Below are 18,808 nucleotides of genomic sequence, written 5' to 3' on the forward strand. Positions count from 1 at the left end.
AACTTAAAGCATTGCCAAAAAATCTCCACCTCCCCTCAACCAATGTCAACTTGAACTTCAAGCTGACATCGCACTGATGGCAACTGTCGATGAAGTTAATATTTTTTGTGATGACGCACAATATGTCAATGACAGCCAAAAGGAGCAAGAAAAGTGGAGAGAAGAGAAATAGAGCAACAACCTGAGGGCAGAAATCAAGTCTCTAGTTTATAAATTAGATGCCCTCAAAAATGTTGCAGCTGACATGGCGCATTTGTATGCGTGTGTCCACTAATCGTGTCAATTAGGCATGGACTTTACTTTCATTTTTCATCAAAAATTATCAATAATACCAAGCAGGGGGCCGCAGCAAAACAAAAAAAAGAGAAGCAATTGAGGCAGAGTAAAGAGCAGCGGCAAGAGGTTTGCTTATAAATTGCCAAAGACCCGCAGCAATTTTCCGGTTTCAATGTCGCCATTGACATTGTCATCGTTCGACTCGTCTGTTGTCATTCGTCAGTGTCCCCAGCCCCACCCCAGCCTCACTTTGCTTAGCGGACGCTATGCACTCGCAGCTTGGGCTGCCTTTGATCGTTGGGCGTAGCTCATATTTTTTTTGTAGCTGCCCCAGACGCATTGTCAGCATGCCCCATGCTACAGCAGCTAAAGCATATTTGCTACTGTTTTTTCTTACTAGCTAGAGCTATGCTATGCCTTGTGGGTTGCGGTAGCCCTGGGGGTGGGGGCTGACGTTGATGATTTTTCATTGCTCGAGTTTTAATTTTACACTTGAGTTGAGGCCAAAACCTCCCCCCAGCAGCAGCAGCAGCATTGACAACAATTGCGTTTCTATTGTTGATTGCAAGGGTCGCATTGGAATTTCTTCGTCTATATCCTGAGGTGCGCCTGTTTAATCGCATAGAGTTTATCAAAAAATAATCTGGACTGCCGCAGATTTTGATCAAGTTCATTGCACTTTAAGTCGGGCAGCCCCCGCTTTAAACAAATTGAGCATTAAAGTTTAAAGTGTTGCAAAGTTATTGCTGCTGCTTCAGTTTTTTGTGGCCCGTCTGTGATTTATGGCCCTGGCGCGCTCGCTGTCCAACATTTGACAAAAGCTCCGTCCACAACGTCCACAGAGCTGCCCTAACCCTTTTGGCTATGTTATGTAAATGGCTCAAAGGCAAGTCCAGGCGGGAGTCGCTCTCTCTCTCTCTTCCTCTTGCAGGTTGCAGATAATTCATAGCCTGACATTGCGTACCAATTTAAGGGTTGAATGATTCGCTCAACCAGTCGGGCGGGTGGACAGACAGCCCAGAGCTGGCTTTAACTTTAACTAGGTGTGGCGTCTGGCCTTTTTGGCCCTCAACTTTGGCCCCCAAGCTAAATGGCAGCCAAAGCTGTGGCTAGTGAAAAAAAAGGTCAGTCGTCAAGCTTCATATGTGATGGAGTCAACCCCAAGCAGCAGTCGCAGCAGCTGGTTAATTAGACATGTGAGTTGGCAGCGCTTTGGGGCCTTTGCCATGTTTTTTAGCTTTAAATACATATTAATGGCTGAAGCTCTCGCTCTCACTCTCAGTTGGGCTGCTGCTGCTTAATTGCAGCAATTGAAATTAAGTGTTTGCCCTCTTGCAATCACATGAAGCGTTTATTACAACATTTGGCATATGTTGTGCCTGTCATTAATTGTGAGAGAGCAAAGCATGCATGGATTAGTTACTAATAGATTTGCATAGTTTGCGGCCACCTGATGTGAGCCACTTAGCTGAGGTAACTGGATACCCACACATACATAGCTGCCTTAGCTGTAGTTTATTCCAACTGCTGTCATTATAAGCAGGATGAGCATTGTCTTAAGTCGCCCAGTCCCAGCCACAGCCTCAAAGCCAACTTTGGTCACATTAAAGATTGACACGTGACCGTGCAATGATTTTCAGTTTAACATTGTCATATGCGCGCTGTGCTTGTGCAATCAGCAAACGCTCAACGCTCCAACCCTCGTCGTAGCAGCTTCTTGGGCTGGGCTGGGCCAGTTGTGTGCCGGGTCGAGAGTTTGGCTTGGCTGCTGCTGCTGCTGCGGGTTTTGTTGCTTTGGTATCGGTAAACGTGCAAAGCTGCCGTTGATCCTTATTTCTTAACATTTCTTTCTTCCTGCTGCTGCTGCGTTTCAACTTGAGTTTGCCCGCCCCCTTTACTTTGCGCTGTGGCATTTGTTATGTGGCTCGGATTACGCGCTTCACTTAAGTGTGCTCAGTTGCTTCCTCTACGCTTTTGTCTCTCTCTGGCTACGTGTGTGTGTGCGTGTGGGTTTCAGAAACGTCTTCATTAATGACAGGTTTCAAATGTATCTATATAGTTAAAGTTGCTGCCAAAGTTAAAACTCAAATACAATCAGACAGTTGTCGCTCATGTAATATTAAACTACAAGTTAGTAGCTGTCCAACTGTCCAACTGATTCATGCTGAACGCATCAACTTAAGCTAAATATAACGTGAAATAATTAATAAATGTAAGAAACATAAGTAAATGTTGTAGATATATAAATTACGAATATTATTGTGTGAAGAACTAAAGTAAATTAATAAGAGTTATATTTTGAGTAATTTCTTAGAGCAGACTATAGTATTTTATTTATGAATTAGTAACATGACTAAATAAATCATTGATATATACCAATCCAACTGCTTTCTTATTAATTCTAATATATTAGATATATAAAGAGTTGTTAATAGTTTGAATTTATTCTTCACCTAACTTAAGTTCGTTGCATTTTTTAATTTTATTAATTTTTTCCTGATTTTTAAAGCCTTTATAATGATTGATGCGCTTTTTATTTAAATACAAACTTCTTGTTAAACTTTAAATAAAATTTCTCAATATATTGAGCAATTGCAACACATTTAAACAATTATCAGCGACATTTAGCTGTCAGTTTGAAGTCTTCAATCAAAACTCTTTATGAAGCATGAAATCGTTGTCGTCTGCTGGGAATCGATGTGAGCTCACGTGCGGCATTTGCAATGAGATCTACAAACGCATGCCACACACACACACACACACACACACACTAATCACTGACATCATGTTGCCGCTGGCACACGCCTTGTTAACGAAGCCAAAAGCTGAATTCGCAAACGCCTCCCAAATGCTTAACAAGGCAAAATGACCAGTTCGACATGTGCGGCTCATTAAAATGGTGCCAAGCGCAAAAAAAAAAAACGAGGAAACAAAATTAGAACGCAACAAAAATTGTGAGCAAAGTTTGGCATAGCAAGCAAATTGGCTGACGGCTGACTGTGTGTGTGTGTGTGTGGGGCATGCAACATGCAGCTCAAAATGGGGTTGCAGCAGCGTAATTTTCGGTAGTGAAAGAAAACTAATTTCAGCGCAAATTAGTTTCGCACCTCAGAGCGAGCGACGACAAAGCAATTGAATGGGCCAAAACTGAATTGTGCGAGTGTGTGTGGTGTGTGTGTGTGGTGTGTGGGTGTGTGCACTTAATAACCTGATCGAATCGCCAACACACAAAAACCCATTGAAATGCCAAAATCAACAAGGCAGTGCAGTCGAGTTCAAGCGACTGGGCTTCAAAGGACGCAAGGGATAAACGACAGAGAGAGAGAGAGAGAGAGAGAGCAAAATCAGTGAATCACAATAATGCCTCAATTTCCGCTGGCCCAGCAGCAGCTCAAACTGAAAAGCTCGTTCAATGACTGGGGCGTGCTGGGATTGTTGAATGCATTGGAGCAGCAGCAACTCACAAGGACATCGATGGAACAACAGCAGGCAAAAGGGGGCTTGAGAGCAGCGTAATGAAATCGCATTCAATTAAACATAACACAAGCGGGCAGTCCACCAAGGGTTAAGGCAACAGGCAGCAAACTGACTGAGCAGCCAGCTCAGCTTTTGGCTACTGACTTCAACTACAACAACAACAACATGGCATAGCAGCAGCTGCTGCTTCTTCTTCTTCTTCTACGGCTCGCTGTGGCTGCTGGCGAGCATTTCTTGCATTTAACACTCCATTGAGAGGAAATGAAAGCTGCCTGCCAGACTCAAATTGACTTTTTATTTTCACACGTTTACTTTCCAATGCGCCGTCAATCTCAACATTGACATATAGTTCCAAAAAAAAAAATAGCCAGATGCCAAAAAGAAAGTGCAAAATAAAAAACAACAACAACAAATCGTAAGCTTTTTGTCGAACATGCACAAGCAAATTTGTTGGCACGTCAGATAGGCCCAGGGCTGCATATTTTCTGTGATTGTCACTCTCTTTTACTTTTGGCAGTTTTAAATGGGCAGCTGTCATGTCTGTGGGTCAGCATTCCAAATGGATAGAACAAGATATACCAAAGCTATGTCGGTTTTAAGCTCAACCCTGTTTAAGGGAAATAAGTTAAGGTTAAGTCAGAGATTAACAACGATGACCAGCATTCAATATTATTGATAGGAATATGAGAGTTAATCAATTAATAATTTGGATAATTATCTCCAGAATGTTCAGATACGCATATATATAACTATTTATTGATTTTGATTGATGCTACATTGCATTTTATTTTCTTAACTTCTATTTCTACTTGCACTGAAATTTAAATTCTTAGAAATTCAAAGTAAATTTTGTGTTATTGTTTTCGCAAGCTCAACAAAAATGTTGCTTAATTTTCGCTGTTCTCGCTGGCAACTGAAATTACCTTAGCTGCCAAAAATATAGTTAATGATGTGCCAAGATAGCAAAATTGCTTACAACCAACGCGAGGACAACTTTTGGAGCTTGGCGCTTGGGTAGTTGCTTATGATTTCATTTGGCTGGCATTGAGGTATGCAAAGCATTTCGTGAGGCGACAAAACTCATAAATATTAAAATGGGAAAATTTTACGTTTTATTAATTTAACGCTTTGGCGCTGTAACGAACGAACGAACGAACGGCCAACGGTAGTTTTGGCAGTCCAATCTGCAGCTTCTATAGGTGCAAATAATGCAGAACAATGTCAACTAAAAAAGTGGCCACGGCCATGATGCCGCTTGGGCTGCTGCTGTTTGGCTGCTTGGCTGCTTGGCTGCTTGGCTTGGCTGTTGCTTAGGATTTGCATAAATTTGCATTTCTCGCTGGGCTTAATTGAAAAAGCAAACGCGAGTGACATGCTAAAGCGACGCATAAATTAAATAGACAGCGGCGCGCAGTGCTGCAAAAATGTTTTTTAAAGGCTTTTGATTTATATGAATGCCTGACTGCAGCTAAATCATTGGCAAATCAGTAGTAGTAGTAGTCAAGGGTGTGAGTTACAAATCTTTGTGCGACTGCAGCAGGCAGCGCGCCTATAAATATCAAAAGTAGAGACGCTGCTCCCTATTTTGGCTGGGAAAGCGAGCAACTGACAGCTATCAACTCACTGCTGCCCCCTCTCTCATGTCTGCCTGTCGCATCGATGGCTCAACACTAATTTCTTGCTACGTTGCCGCTGCTGCTGTTGCAAATGTAATTTTAGTTTTGCTTGTGGCTGCTGAGAAATTGCAGTTTTCACACGTGCTTCCCATTAAATGAAACGATTACAACGCGATTTCTACTCATAAGTGAAATTTATTTGCCAAGCAGCAGACTGCTTGCATTGCTATATACACACACACATATATATACATATATATGTACATGATTTTATGATTTAAGTTGCCTGCGACGCATTGCTGGCAATGGTTAAGATGGTGCCAATTTTATTTGTGGGGCCAACTGCGCTGGCACTTCACATAAAGAACTTTGACATAAATTATGGATACTAATGAGCTCTGTGTGCGCACATAAAGCATTTCATGCGAAGCAACAAAAGCAGCTTACTCCACTCGTCTCTGTGATTTCTGCAAAATTTTATAAATATATATATATGGCTCCAAGCAGTTGCATGCTTCACTTAATGCGTAGATTTATACAAGTGCTACAATCATAGACATAAGGATTTTTATTAGCTTAGTCATAGTAAGCAAATTGCTGTTTAGAGCTTAGCTGTGCTCAGTTTTTCTATAATTTATTGGAACAGCTTCTAAGTATGTTGCTTGTTATTATTTATTTAATGTTTATTTATTTGTAATTATTTGAATTAATTTTGCATAATTGTAATGTTTATGATTTTAGTTTAATTAGTTTAAAAAATAATGCGCTATTAGCTGAGCTTATTAGCAATAGAAAACAAATTTTTAATAATATTTTTTAGATTATTTTTAATAATGCAATTTAATTTAAGCAATTTTTCTTTAACAAAGCGCTTAATAAGCTTTAAGTTTAGATAAATAAATAAAAGTTAGCTCAATTATAAACAAAATAATTAAGTTAAGGCGCAAATACATTTTCAAACTTGTAGTAGCACAAAATACAAAAATTTATGCTCTCAATTTACAAACATTTACAAAGTTTAGCATTTAGTTATGCATTAAGCATTGTAATTGTGCTTGGCATTTGCAATTTATTGTTTTTTTTGCTATAAGTTAATGTGCCACAATGCAATGGCTGGAGGCAGGACGTAGAGTAGGCTAATTAACAAGCAACTATCGAGTGCAGAGGGCCAAATAGTTCAACGTGCGAATCAAGTTGAAGTCGAGAGTAAAGGACAAACAGTGCACAAACACACACACATACAGAAAGCCAAATTAATTATGCATTTATGTCGTTGCAATATGTTGTCCACACACACACACACGCACATTTACACACATTTGCGGCTGGGCAATATTACAACAATGGACCACAACGACAAAGACAATGCGCCCAACAGTCAGACGAACCTGTCGCAGCATATTCGACCGCAAACAATAAATGCTTGCAACTAAATGCACTTTAGGGGGCAAACCAAATGCGCCCATGCGTGTGTCTGTGTGTGTATGCGTTAGACGCAAATTAAGCACGACGAGCACTCACACACACACACGCATACGCATGCAAAATGGTCGCCCCGGCCAGTCAAAACGTGTCATGAGTGATGTTGTTTCAATTGCTGATTTAATGCGCTGCACCAACTACTTGGCGGCTTTTTGGTTGGGGGTAAGTTAGAGCGGCCAAGACAAGCAACATGCATCTTCTTGACAATACGACAAACGATGACGACGACGACAACGACAAGCTACAGCGCTCGCTCCTCTCCTGCTGAGAGAGTGAGACAAGCAAACATTGAAGCCAAGGCATATAGGTACATATATCAACAAGCCCCCCAAGCAGCTTGACACACACACACACACACACTTGTCCATACATACATCAGAGCATTTGCTCGTCTGTCATTGTTGACTGCGCCCTGCACTGTGGTTACAGATTTATAGCTCCGATCACTGCACTTGCTGCAGCTACACAGAAAATTCTGCGCTCAAATATTTTAGCTATTTTTGTAATGAGCATAAATAATATAAAATATGCCAAAAAACAGCCAAATCGTTTATAAGAATCAAAATGTAATAATCATTATTATTTTTATATTTGTATGTCAGCAATAAAGATTTATTTTACTTTTGCTTTAACCCTCTTACAAGCATTAACCCTACACACAAATTTCAGCAGTAAAGTCTCTTGGGTGCAGCATTTTCTAAATTGAATTTTGCTTGCTCCAAGCTAAATTTCTTATAAATAATATTAATTTCTATATAAAATGTGCAGCTGCTTATGTGTGGTTTACTCATATATAACTGGGAAAAAAGAGGGTTATAATTTCTATATAAATTCACCAATTAAGTCTGAATTATTCTTCAGAGTTCATTGAGTAATTTTTACATTGGCGAATCAACAACAATCTTCATTTATATATCAAAAGTATCTTACAGCTTATGCCAGGGCTAAAATAGCTCAAGACAATGTTAAATAATTTTATTTTAATTATATTAAATTTCTTGATGCGCTTTTTATGTCCACTCATTCCACTGTGCAGCGGCTAAGCTCTTTAAACTAACGAAAATGCAACGACGACATCAACGCTTGATGCCCGGATAGGGTTAACCTGATGTTTATGTTTTAGTTGTTGTCATTTTTGTTGTTGTTGTAGCTGCTGCTGTTGCTGTTGTAGTAGTTGCTGCTGCTGCTGTTGCTTGCTGTCTGTCTTTTGTGTAAAGATGATTAATAGCCAATGTCGCTAGCTGCATCGCTCGATGCATTTCCATTATCATTAGCACAGCCAGAAGCAGCAGCAGCATCATTGTCATCATCATTATCATCATCATTATCATCATCATTGCTATTATCGTGTTCATTGCAGCTTTTGCCAAATTACTCTATGCTAGCAACTGCATTAAAGTATGAGCTGCTGCTTCACTGTAGCTTAGGTGTGTGTGTGTGTTAGGGTTAAGTTCTTTGTTTTGGTTTGTACCACGCGCTGCCAAAGTCAAAGTCGTTTGCTATTCATTAATACTCTTAGCTTTTTTAGTTTTCGCTCTGCCCACACTCTGTGTCTTGTTTTTGCTGCTGCTGTGTTCTTGTTGCTGATAATTAGCTGCTCTGTCTGTTGGTTTTGCTTCAACACTCAGTGTTTTCTCAGCTTGTTGTTGGTGTCGCTTGTTTTATGTATTTTGTGGCTGCATTACTTCCGTTGATGTTTATTCTTAGCTGTTTGCATTTGACAAATGACATTTTTGGCATTGTGCAACTTGCAGCACTTGCCACAGCAGTCACAGTCCCTTTTTTGTTTATTTGTGATTCTTTCGGTTTTTGCTTGCATTTCCATGAAGGAAATCTAAATTATTTTCAGACTTATTGCAGTTGCCTGCAAAAGTTTTTCGTTTCTCATTTTTGCCCCAGCGCAATTTGTCCTCAGCTGACAATGGACACGTGTAGTGATTAATAATTCCTCGTTGAATAGAAATTATTTCGCAAAAGATTTAGTCAATTAAATATTTTTTTGAATACTGTGTGCAGCCAGCCAAATGCCACTTTGGCTTGCCAATAAATCAATCAATCAATTTACTAGCCCCTCGACTAAAATTCAACGCAATTGCTGACAGCTGTCAATAAAACACACAGAAAAACGAAAGCATAAAAGGCAAACAAATAAACATGCGAAAAAAGTGAGAGACAATTAAAACATTAAAACACACAATGTTATTGTTGTTTTTAATATTTTTATACACTTTGATATTTTTATAAAAAGCAAAAATATGTACATTTTTATTGATTAGGCAAACTGAGTAGATTAAATGTCTGTATGAGCAACAATAACTCAAGGAATATAGAAGCTAATTTTGGTATATACTATTTCCTTATATAATATTTTAAAAATCAATAAAGTTTGGAATTTTTTTTTGTATGTGTTTCAAACTTTCCACACTAACTTAAGTTAAATCTCTACCGATGTCAAATAAATATTCAATTTTCAATTTGTGCATCAATCAAAGTGTATTAATAAGTTGTCTTTGCTCAGCTTTGCAATAATTCTAAAAATAAGCAAAATACGCGTAAAAGTCGTCAACAAACTTTGACTGTCCGTCGTCGTAAATAGTGAACGAGATTGAAAGAGACGGCACTAGTTAGTTTTATACATTTCAGTAGTAGTAACATTAACTTGTTCTGCTTCTACTGTCTCCACTACTTTCTTTTGGTCGCCGCCATCTCGTGCTGCTGCTGTTAATAACTTGCAAGTCATCAAGGAAATTAAAAATTATTAATAAGGCTGCGCACAAAACTCTTTGGACTTACTTCCATTTTATAGTTTACAACAGTTGCTATTTACTGTTGCGCTCTGTCTATCTCTCGCTCTCTTTCTCTTCTGGGCTGGGCTGTCAGTCGATTTGAGCGTCGTCGTCGTCCCCTTGGTAAACTTTAGTGGTGGTACTATAATTTTACAGTTATAGCTTTTTAGTGTGCAACTATTTTTCGTGTAAAACTTTTAATGGAATTCACAGGACCCAAAGACGCTCTCGGCTTCGGTTCGATAGTGGCGAGAGAAAGCGCGTCAAAAAATAGACACCAAAATTATGGGGGAGCTGGGAACTCCTAGGGGGCTTTACGGCTGCAGTTATAGTAAAATGAGCGGAAATGAATGGTTTTAAATAACAGCAAATTATGAGTTAAGTTTGCCAAGAAATGGGAAACAAGTTGGCGAGTAAAAGCGAAAACTTTTCGACGTTTGCTACTTGAGGGGGGGCGCAACCAACGCTGTATAAATAATTTTTGCGGATGCTCAGATATTTTGAGCACTAAGAAAAAAAAATATATATATAAACTGCTAATTGACTGATAAAGAAACTTAAATAACTTTGAAGTAAAAACTTCAATTGGTCGAGAGAGCAAATATTTTGTAACCGGAAAATCAACCCATAGCCAGCAGCTAAATTCTGAAAATAAATATAATGCAGTTAATAAATAAACAAATATGTTTAAAACTCACTTTTCCATCACATGCGGTAAAACGTAAGACGTAAGCATAAGAAACAGGGTGGCTTGGCAGGAAAGATTTCTTTTCTTACAGCTGCAGGCTACGGGCTGTGTTTATTTTTGCAAAATATACTGGGCACATATTTACACAAATGCAAACACACACACACACGCACACACACAAGAAAGCAGTGTAAACTCATTTTGGTGTTTCGGCTTTATTTTAAATTGCTTTGGCACTTAAGTGGTTTGCATGCCACACCCCCTTGAGTTGTGGCCACCACGTGTCGTCGTTTTGCTGCTAAGCGAAAATTATAAAATGTTTGTTTAATTAGAAGTTAAGCGCAGCCCCCACCACCCATTGGGCTAACCTTATACCCACGTGTGTTTATTAATTTGAAACCATTGAATAAACGACCCACCAAGGCTGCAGTTCAGTTTGTTTTATAACTCAATTCGCAAATCAAAGCCCACACACACACACACACAGAAACACACACACACACACACTCATATGCATCAAGTGATGCGTTTGGTGTAAGCCCCATTATATACGGTCAACTTAACTTTGAAGTGCTCTTGGCCGTGGTTATTTCAGTCCGACCCTCATATGCGCATACGCTCTACATAATTTAATTTCAGTTTTAATTTACTCGATTTAGGCGGTCAGGACTCAAGAGTTTTTTACGGTTTTGCTGAAGCCTTAACTGTAAAGTCACTTAATTAACACAAATAGTTTAAAAAAGGTATAATTAAGCTTTTCTAATAATTATTTAAGCAATTTATGTTGCTAAGAACATCATTAATCAAGAAATAATTTAATTTAAGCATTTTATAATATTATTTTATAGCTCTCAATATTAAATATTTACTTAAATTGTTTTACTAAATATTTAAAAATATTTTTTTACTATTTCTAGGTGAGTGCATAATTCTTTAAAAAATATTATGGGTAAGCTATATCTAATTTTCTTCACTATATTATACAAATCTTTAATAAAATGTGTTTTTAACAGTGTGTTCATCTCTAATTCAAAACTGCTCACGTTCGTTCTTAGTTTTAGACGTGTTTTGGTGTGTTTGGGGAGATTAATTCCGATTGAAACCGTCCAAAACTGAGGCTGACTGTGTGGCAAAATCAACAAATGAGTTAACTGTGTAAAATATTGTGCATATTTAAATAATAATGCGTTTGAATTAATTAAATGCATTGAATTTTATGTGTTTTTAGCGCAAACAATTAGATTTAAAAATCATACTTTTTGTTTTATAATTGCACAATGCCGCAAAACATTTGTAGTTTTTATTTCATTTTAATTGTGTGCACCCAAGTCCACTTGATTTATTAACAATATTTCAACTTTGAACCATTTACTTTGTTCACCAGCTTTTTAAATTAACGTGTCAATAATATACAAGCCAAAGAATAAAAAAAATTAAACAAATGTCGTACAAAAAGTGTAACAAGTGCTTTGCAGTGTGATAAATTTTGAGTGTACAATGAAAGTGTCTAAAAGGGAATGTGCAACGCGCGTATAAACAAATAATAAAGGACTTTGTCCACACACACACACACACACACACACACAAAACCATTAACAATATGATTTATGCTTTTTACAAGCTATTTACTTGAATTTATTTGTTTGTCGCTTTTGTGTGTCTGTTTGTACTTACAAATGTATATGACAGTCCCAATAGATTTAACACTTTTTGCACGTGTTTATTTCAAATGTGCAAAACTGTGCTTATCCCATATTCAAATCTCTGTAGCTGTGAATATAATAGCATAAAGAATTTAGTTAAGCTAAATTGATTTATTAAGGTGAATAATTAAAAAATACCTTATAATTCTTGCATGTGAATAACAAGCATTTTAAATTGGTTACAAAAAGGAATTGAAATTTTATAGATTTTTTAAATGAATATTTCTTTGGTTTTTAGTTAGTTAGAAATTATACTAGACTGAAATAGTAAGAATTGAAATCTTTAAGTGAAATGCTTTAGTAAATTCAAATAATTTTATAGCCTATAAAGTCAATTAATATTTTTTATACCTATACTCCCTTTTCAGCAATTCATTTTTCATATTTCAGCAATTGCATGTCCTTCGGGAAACTATTCGTATAGTCGTTATAATAATCATAATCATAATTCTTGTACACATCGATATCAAATCGCATTAAACTGCGTGGAAACTTATTGCAAATTCATGTGCAAAGAGTCAATAGCAACTTTTCCCCATTGATTATTGTTGTTGGTTATTACTTAAATGAGTCATGCTACCTCTGAATCAGTTTTTAATGATTGGCCAAGATAGTTTAGCTTCACTTTACCAACACACACACACACACATATACATGGGGTAAAAAAGAGATATTGAAATTATGGCACTGTAGGAAAAAATTTAATGCATTTCGCTTGCAAAATTTATTGCCGAAATAAATTATCGTAATAATATCAAATAAAAAGCAGCGCAGCGAGCGAGCAAAGAGCAACACAAACGTGAGAGCGAGAGCGAGAGCGAGAGCGTGTTGGTACGCACTGAAGCTAAAGCTAACGGTTATTAACATATGCACATGAGCAAAGAGAGAGAGCCGAGTAACGGGGCAATCTTTGGGCTTGGAGCTTCACATACACTTGGCTTGGCTTGGGGTGAGTGAGACAGTCAGGCCAGCGAGCAAGTTGAGCGTTGAGGAATTTTGCAAGCAGCTAAGTGGCAAAGAGTGGGTGGTGTGTGTTGGGCAACAAAAAAGAGATGCTGCTCCTGGCTAAGGGTATGAAGCATTGGGGGGAGGGGGTTGAGAGCTAGAATTGAATTGCTTGAGTTTGCGTTTTGGTAAGGGCAGCGTTCTGGAACAAAAATCCTCTGCATGCACAATTTAAGCAGGATTTATGGCTGGCAATATTGCCAGCTCCTCTAACAGGGTAAGAAGATGATGAAGACGTGGTTATACGAAGATTCACACCGTTTGTGTGGGCACTGGCACTCGAGCTTGAGCCACGTCAATTGTGCGTGCCACAAATTAAATGGCCAAATGCCCATTACCTTACAAAAAGGGTTAACATTGGGATTGCTGCGTATGTGTGTGTATCGGATATGGGGCTAAATTGCTAAATTATGTTAATCTTAAGTGTGAATATTGAAAAATTGACATACTTTTCACCATAATGTGCATACAGATTAGATTCGGCGAGGAAAATCGATAGTTTTAAAATCTTAAGCGCTACAGAATCTTCAATGATATATACCAACAATAGTTCAGTTTAAAATTGCATTAAATCATAATGCTAAGCCAATTCGAAAATCGGAGCTAAATTTGTACAGCTCATTTAATTGATAACTAGGACAAGTCAAGTTTATAAACTCATACAGATTAGTGCTGCTAATCAGTAGATGAAACTGTTATTTTATATATATGTAGAATAGTCAAGAAACTCTCTAAACTTCTATAGACGCTGCAGTATAATATTCCATTGAATAAATAAACTTAAATCAATTGGTACTCAGCTCAGTATTTCCCGGAATTCGCTACTATCGATAACCTTATGTAACTAACAATTCCATGAAGCGTTGCCTGTCTGAATTTATTTCGATGTACCTGTTTTATATTGATTGAGAAATTGCCAAGCCGGTCAAAGTTTGCAAGCGCCACTGAATGTGAATGCCAAACGAAAAGAAATCCCATAATTTTCGCTTTAACTCAATTCAGTGAGCCCAGTGAGCTAACCCCATTTGCAGATTCCTTTTTGTTTTCTTGCTTTGTTGACCCTTTTTGGCACACACACACACACACAAAACTTATTACGTATGATGCGACACACACAACAATGGATGCCTGGGTGTAAATATTTAATATGTTTGTTGTATGTGCCATTGCCATTGGCAGTTGTATGCTTTATGGCTATGAGATGCTTTGGCTATAAGCATTATTTTTGTCGATTTACTTGTTCTGTTGCGCTGGCATAGATTTATCGCATATTCCAAAACAGAGCGAATTTGGGTTAGCTTATGGCATTTGGGGAATGATTAGAAACTTTAATTTATTAGAGCATGTACAGATAGTGATTGCTTTAAAAGAGAGAGAGAGGACTAGACGCTTTCTGACTGCTTATACAATTGCTTAAAGCTTTTAAGCCTCAATGGCTTAGCCTCTGAAAGCCAAAGCTATAACTCTTGGTAATATAATCACAAACTCATCACCAACAACAATGAACGCAATGTGAACTTCCTGCCATAAGAAGACTCATCAGTTGGCGAAGCTAAAGCGAGAGATGGTGGCATACAAATGAATTTGCCAGGCAAGTAACCAACCCCAGCTGTGGCTCAAACCCAAGCCTCCCCTATTATTATCATAAACATAAAGGCTCAGCTCGCCGCTCACCTTGCCCTGCCCGCCAGTCAGCCCAACTGCACCTGCTTAACTGTCTGGCGTTTTAAACCCTTTGTCCCGCAGCATCCATGCCGACCTGGCTGGCTGACTGGCTGGCTGGCTGCCTCGTCTGTTCACTTGTCGTCGAGGCTATTGAAAAGTTAAGTCGCGTAATCGATTGATTTGCCGGGCACCTCTTTTCAAGGTGCGTCGAGCGCCATAAACTTCTGCCTGGCATCTTTCCTGACGTCTTTGGCTCTGGCGTCTTTGTGTTGAAATTGAGATTTATTGCAAAATTTGAATTATAATGCAATTTATAATGCGAAATGCCCGACAAGTGAAACGAAACAGCCTCTGCCTCAGATATTGATCAGCATCATAATGATGATGAAGCAGCAGCAGCAGCGCTCAGAGCAGTTGCTTGTTAGCAAGGGTTGGCTCTCTGGCTCTTTTGTTGCTAATGTTGTTCATTCAATTTGACTTTTACTGCTGCCGCTTTGGCTTTGGCTTTGGCCTGCAACGTGCGTCTGTCATACACAAAAGCGTCCATTGAACATCGTTTCGTATTAAATTGACAAGTACTTGGAATTAATTTTGCATTGTTGTTGAAGCTTCATACAATTTAAGGCTATTTGCATGATTATTGCAAAAAGCGAAGCTTGCACAAGTCCCAAACCCCAAACTTGGCCTTCCATTAAGTCAACTAGCATTTGCAAATTTCATAAGCCAAGGGCCCTAACAACAACAACTTGAACAGGCAACAAACTAGAGTGAACATTTTTACTGTAAACACTAATTTCCTGTAGTTAATTGCAAATTTCTAAACAACACTTCAAACAGCAATATTAGCCAAAAGTTGTTGCCTTCGAGCACCGAATGCAATTTCAGTTTTTGCATATCGATTATTAAATGCTCTAGGGTGCTTGAACCATAAGTTGAAAAAATGTTAGAATGACTTAAAATTTTGCTATAAATTATAAATAAATTTTGATGCTATACAATAATTAAGGCAAAAACAATTTAAGCATAAAGTTCGCATACAATATTTATTTTGAAATATTAATAAATTTATTCAAGAATATTTTAATTAAAATTGGCTAAGTTTCTTAATCTCCAATGCAAAATTTTGTTTAAGTTTCCTAAATTCCAAACAAAATATTTATATTTGTAAAATGTTTTTAATTAGAAATGGCTTCAGTTGCATTCAACTTTCATTTATGCAGCCTATTCAATGTTATAAAATACAGTTCAATTTGTTACTGTCTATTTAGGAAGCAAAAATAAAATCAAAATTTGTAGCTACCAGTTGCCAATTCAAGTTTTTGTGCTGAGATACTCAATATTTAGTTTTGATTGAAATATGCCTGTTTACGGTAGGAAAAAGCAAACAGCAGTGAGAGACACACAACTGGTTGAGCTTAGAAATGAATAAATTTTAAGTTTAGGCAACGACTGTTTGATGCACTGTCGAAAAGAAATGCACAACAAACTGTCTCTGGAAAGGTAATGTTAACTCGCCTGAAATTTGTTGCACAGTGTACAACTGTGTAATGGAGTGTGTGCGTATGGCAGACAAGCCGTCACTCCAACTGAGAGCAGCAATGCGGGCTGGGGGCTGGGGCTGGGGACTGGTTTAGGGGTGTGTTGAATCTAGGCTGCGTATTTGTTAAGCCAACGAGAGGCACACACACAGTTGCGAACGTATGCCCATGTGAGTGTGCGTGTCCTTTTGCTTGTAAAGCAATATTTCAATCAAAACAAGAAATAAATTACAGGCTTCACTAGCAGCCAGCGACAGACAGAGGCACACACAGGCAGTGGCTGCAACTAACGCAAAACTAAAGTAAAGCCAAGGCACAGAGACATAGTGAGGAGCTGAGAAGTGTGGGGGGGGTGGGGGGCCAGGCCAACTAGCAGGCTGGCAACTGCAGTCAAAAACAATGCAGGCAAAAAAGTTGCGGCAACATTTTGAGTGCCCCGCTGCTGCCCCTGCCCCCATACACAGTAACAAAAGAAAGCACAGCTAAAAAGTTCAAGTAGAAGTAACTACAAAACTATTTTGTAAACACACACACACAGACATACACAAGCTACACTTGAAAGTTGCAAGTTGCAAAATGAAGTGTTACGTAGGTGAGGCAAATAGGCATGTACTACGTAGTACGTACGTAAACAGAGGCAGGAGAGGCACGCTTGACAGCAGGCCGCACTTGCAGCCAACTCAAAATGTCAGACGCTGCTTCAGTTGACTGACGTATGGGGTTTGAAATTGTTAAACAGAAAACACAAAAAAAAAATAACAACACACATACAAACAATTAAAAAGAGGCAGTAAGGTCAGTTAGCTATGCTTGCCTTGCCTAAGTGAGGCCATAATTAAATTTAAATTCAAAGCATGACAGTCTGAAATTACAACTAAAAGTATGCTTAAAATTCAAATTAATAATATACAGTAATTGGAATTTAAATTGAACAGAACTTAATGCATAAAAATTATGTAAAGCCCAAAAATGAATTTCAGCAGTCTTAAATTATAAAACTTAAAGCTGTAGTATACAAATTTAATAATAGAATAGAATTAATCTAAAATTAAAATATAATTTGTGCGTAACTCAAATTCATAGCAAATGCATTGAAGAATTGCATTTCCACTGAATGAATTATTAATTAAATTGAAATTCAAACATTCCAGTTTTAGCTAAAATAGCTGCAAGTTCAATAATCAACTAATCACTGTTAGTATAAAAATTCTTGTGCTGCTTGTGCGCTTGCATATTTGCTATTTGGTTAGTCGCTTCCTATAGCAATTAATAGTTTTACATTATTTAATAAAAGTCAAGTCAAGCTGAATTTATTTAACTTACAAGCGACTTGGTAATGATTTGGAAAAATAGTCGCTCAGGCATGAATATCAAAGCGAAGCACTGACCACAAGTGTTTTGTGTGTCTGTGTTTAAAATTGAAAGTTATGCTTTTATTGCAATGCCTTTGGGCACACAAAGACAATAGTTTGAATGCTTTTGCAGTTCAGTGAATCTCTTAAAGTGCGTAATTAAATTAAAACCAAGTTCTGAATATTTAAATACATCTTTAAACTCCTTTATGCATATTTATTTAAATTAGTTTTCTTGGCTTATTGCCAATGCGGCTTGCAAATACAAATAAATATCAATTTGTACCTGTGGCTCAGTCTGTCTGTGTGTGTGTGTGTATCGAAATAAAAAATATGAAATACAAATACGTAAAAAGCCCAATTACATAAATAACTGCATATGGCACGAGTTCGCTTTTTGGGGTTCGCAGCTGGTATCGCGCGTCGCCCATAAATCGGCTGAAATCCATTTTAAATATTATTATACGCATGCCAGACGAACTTTTCATGGTTTTATGCACAGTCAGTCTTAAATCTTTTTTTTTTTTTATTTTATTACGGCGTCTGGTAAAGCGTAGTTAATGATAACCTGCGGCCCGTTTAAATATATTAAGCATATTATATATAAGGCATTAAATTAATTATTCTAGCATAGCATAGCCAACTATTTAATACACTTTGAATAGCATTTAAAGCCTTATTACATTTTTTTTTTGTGAAGGAATTTAATAAAATAAATTTACAAATTCGGATTTAAAATTTCCGCATCTCAGCTCTTATAGTCTTTGAATTCTTGTTGCTCAATCCGCTCAGTTTGCTTTGCTGTTATACCCCTTACCATATTTTATTCAATGTCAAAGTGTATAAGTGTGAGTTCAATAAAAGGCTTTATTATAATTCATAAAGGCGCGCGGCTGAGACACAAAAGCGTCTGACAAGCTCAAAGAGTCTCGAGCCTGCCGTGTCCAGCATACAGTAGATATAGATACATATGTAACTATATAGAAAACTTTTTATCAACTCAATTTTCTACGTTGACTGCAATGCACAAGACTCAGGCAATGACTGTGTGTTGTTGGCAGGATTTACGAACAGGCCAATGACATGGCTAAGAAAACTGTCAGAACACAAAAAATAAAAAAAAAAAAACGAAAAGAAAGAAAAAGCAAAATAAAATTGAAGCGAAAACTAAAAGAAAGTTTTTGCTTGGCTTCCATCTGCTGCCTGATGTTGTCGACGTC

The sequence above is a fragment of the Drosophila busckii genome, chromosome 3L (assembly GCF_011750605.1).
Source record: "Drosophila busckii strain San Diego stock center, stock number 13000-0081.31 chromosome 3L, ASM1175060v1, whole genome shotgun sequence".
In the NCBI taxonomy this organism is placed as follows: domain Eukaryota; kingdom Metazoa; phylum Arthropoda; class Insecta; order Diptera; family Drosophilidae; genus Drosophila; species Drosophila busckii.